The 3,725-nt window shown below is 44.4% G+C and overlaps 1 protein-coding gene across 10 annotated transcripts in view; it reads left to right on the top strand.

The window, feature by feature from the left end:
• SIPA1L1 (signal induced proliferation associated 1 like 1) overlaps positions 1-3,725 on the top strand; it is a 385,188-nt gene that overhangs the window by 164,587 nt on the left and 216,876 nt on the right. The window lies entirely within an intron of this gene.

The raw sequence follows: 3,725 nt of genomic DNA on the forward strand, positions 1-3,725 counted from the left end.
GCTGCTGTATTCCTTGATCACTTCTAGGAGTTTTGTAGTAGAATCCCTGGTGTTTTCCAGATAGACTTTGGGAATTTTAAGTACTGTCTTCTATAAGTAACAAATGAGAACTGTGGTTTTGTTTTATTTTGTTGAGTGTTTGCCGTGAGTTCAATATTGCATTCAAAGCTATGGGGAATTACATTATTATCTCTTGGTGAACTTAATTGTATATGTCTTGGAAACATCAACCATACCTGGTATACAACTGTGAGACAGCAATCAAAAAATGGTGGGATCATGTCCAAATAACCTAGAAGGCATCTTGAAGGGGTTCCTACTGGCCAAAGGTGGGCAGGTGGACCTCCAAATAAATAACAGTAGTGAATAATTGTAGCCAACAGTAATAGTAATGGATTGTAACTCACTGAATAAATGAATAATGTAAGTGTAGGAGTGGATATGCGCATTATTGAAAGCTTGAGGAGGAGCAGGTATTTATGCAGCTTCAAAGTACCTCCCTGGGAAATCCAACAGGGAAAGAGTAGGTCACCCCGCAGTGGGGATGCCTGACAGATACCAGAGCCACTATCATCAGTAACAACACAAATGAAAATTGTGTGACACCTGGTAGGATTCAGCGAGAGTAGTAGTATTCTTTCTATGATAATCTTGCCCGTATCTTTACTTATCATTCATTCTTTTTAAAAAAATAAATGCCATTTTGAAATACAGCATACACACAGAAAGATGCACAGATCCTAAGTGGACAGGTAACTGAATTTTAAAAAGTGAACTCAGCTATGAAGCCAGCCCCCAGATCAAGAAAATGAATAGGTCGGAAGCCAAGTTTCTGATTAAGAAGATTATGACTTGCAACCCCTCATCCAGCTGTGTCTTTAAAAAAAAAAAAAAAAATCTCAGAATTTCTTTTAAATTGTGAAAAATTTCCCAAATGTTAGTATCTTATATGACGATGGTAAAATTACTGAAATCAGTGGTGTTGATACGATACCATTTGCTAATCACCACACCATATTTGTATTTTGTCCCCTGTTCCAGTAATGCCTCTTGTCTGACTGTGCTCTCATCTCGGGTCAAACTTTGCATTTATTTGGTTTTCCTTTGTCTCTTTGAATCTGTGATATTCATCAAATGATGGTTTTTCTATTATTCTTTCTCCGTTTATCAGTTAAAATTCCTAGATAAGAAAGCTTGGCCTTTTTTTCTATTTACTTATACATTCAGTAATTTGTTTTTACCACTGTGGATTTGTAGGTGTTTGTGGATTATAGTCCATTAAGGTAACTTTTAATTTCGTTATTTAAATTGTCTCAGGTATGGCCCCTTCAGTTTGGTTCTATTTTCCTTTGATAAACTTCCCTCTTTTCTGAGCACTTCCTCACTTATTGGTACCATAAAATGTTCTAGGCTTATTTGGTTGTTTCCCTGGCCCAGTGTTATACCCAGACATTTTCCAAGTAGTTCTGGGCCTTTTTAGTAAAGGATAGTGTTTGGCAACCAGTAGCATTCATTGCTACTGGGGTGTCGTCACTCCCAGGTGCTCTGGGAGAGCACAGAGCTGGAAAATGTGTGCATAGATAAACGTTCCTGCTTCTATCTGTGCCTGTCCCCCTGCCTGTCTATTGAAATACATACTGAGAACTGTGAATTTGGCCAGGTGCAGTGGCTCACACCTGGAATCCTAGCACTCTGGGAGGCTGAGAAAAGTGGATTGCTTGAGCTCATAAGTTGAGACCAGCTTGAGCAAGAGCGAGACCCCATCTCTACTAAAAATAGGAAAACTAGCTGGGCATTGTGGTGGGCACCTGTAGTTCTGGCTACTTGGGTGGCTGAGGCAGGAGGATTACTGGAGCCCTAAAGTTTGAGGTTGGTGTTGTGAGCTATGATGACACCACGGCACTCTACCCAGGGCGATTGCATAAAACTCTGTCTCTAAAAAAAAGAAGACACCTCCCCTCCCACCCCCCCTCCCCCCACCCCCTATGAGTTCATAGTGGCACCTCTGATTGAAGTCTCACACCACAGAGTTCATTCTAGCTTTTCCTCTTTGTCCATCTCTAGCTTCAGGGTAGATAGTCAGAATACTGGTGGAGTGGCTAGTCCCCCTCCCACACGCCCTTCAGTGTGATTCTGTTGTATATTTGTAATGCTGTTCATTTGTTACTGTTTGTGTTTCGTTTTAACCCCCACCCCCACCCCCGCCCCTTAACTGTTTGATTTTAATTCTTTGCTCTTTTATTTTGGGAGATATCACCTTGATTATAACTGTCAAAACTATACAAAAAGATACATTTGGGGTCATGGCACTTCCCCTCTGTTCTCATTCCCCTAATCTCATGCCTCTGGCTCCGGGATGCTGCCTGCCTCTGACCTCTTGTTTGTCCTCAGATACGAGGGACCCACTCACGCTCATTCTCTCCCTCTGCCCAGAGCCATGTTTCTATTCCCATTCTTCCACATCTGTCTATCAGACACGTCTGTTCTAACCTCTATGGGAAGACTTCCTTTCCTCATCATCTGTCTGCTTGCGGTTCACTCCCTCTACATTTAATAATCCTGTCCTATTCATTTTTAGCTCCCATCACACTGGTGTTTCATGACTTCTCTTACATTTGATGTAAGCCGTTGCTACAGAGGCTTGCCGGCTTCTCCCTGCTGTGAGCTCCTGGACAGGGGCATTATCTTCGTATGTCCTGCACCTTCTCCAGTTGCTTGCCTTTCCAGTGATGTAAATACATTGCACTTCTTTTCAGTTTGGTTTTCTTCATGCCTTTTCCTGTCACTCATGGTACCAGCCTATGTTATTAGGATGCAGATCTTCCTCCTGTGATGCCTGTGGTCATCTGCTCTCTGGCTTTTGGACAGTCTCTCTCTCCTCCTGTATCTGGCCACCACCTGGGCAGCTTGATGACATCTTGTGATCCCTGGGAAATTACAATATCTAATTAAATTTTAAATTGTAATGTGAGACATAGTCGACTGTGTTTAGTGATAATAAAATCAAGGTACAGAGATTGTTGAAAACATGTAGGTTTAGAAAGTCAAGATTCTCTCATCTGTCAGGTGTGGTTCTTCACACAAAAAGCTGAAACTTCCTGCCCATTTAATCTGTTAGATTGGAGGAAATTGTTGTACTGGAAATAAAACCCTTCATTGGTCTTCTAAGAGTCTTAGTGTGCTTTAAAGGTGTCATTATTTTTTTCCAAAAGACAAGTTCAGTGACCTTCCAAACTGTGATTCTAAGCTGCTTATGTTACTTTGTATTCTGTGTGGCTTATTCAGCAGATTACGTTAAACTGCGGGCCCTGCTTCTCCCCGTCCCTCTCCCCGTCTCTCTCCCCGTCTGTGCGGCCCTGCTTCTCCCCGTCCCTCTCCCCGTCTCTCTCCCCGTCTGTGCGGGCCCTGCTTTACCCCGTCTCTCTCCCCTGCTTCTCCCCGTCTCTCTCCCCTGCTTCTCCCCGTCCCTCTCCCCGTCTGTGTGGCCCTGCTTCTCCCCGTCCCTCTCCCCGTCTGTGTGGCCCTGCTTCTCCCCGTCTCTCTCCCCGTCTGTGCAGGCCTGCTTCTCCCCGTCTCTCTCTGTCTGTGCGTCCCTGCTTCTCCCTGTCTCTCTCCCCGTCTGTGCGGCCCTGCTTCTCCCCGTCTCTCTCCCCGTCTGTGCGGCCCTGCTTCTCCCCGTCTCTCTCCCCGTCTGTGCGGCCCTGCTTCTCCCCGTCTCTCTCCCC

Source organism: Otolemur garnettii, unplaced genomic scaffold (assembly GCF_000181295.1).
Source record: "Otolemur garnettii isolate 467f Iridium unplaced genomic scaffold, OtoGar3 scaffold00196, whole genome shotgun sequence".
NCBI classification, from domain to species: Eukaryota; Metazoa; Chordata; class Mammalia; order Primates; family Galagidae; genus Otolemur; species Otolemur garnettii.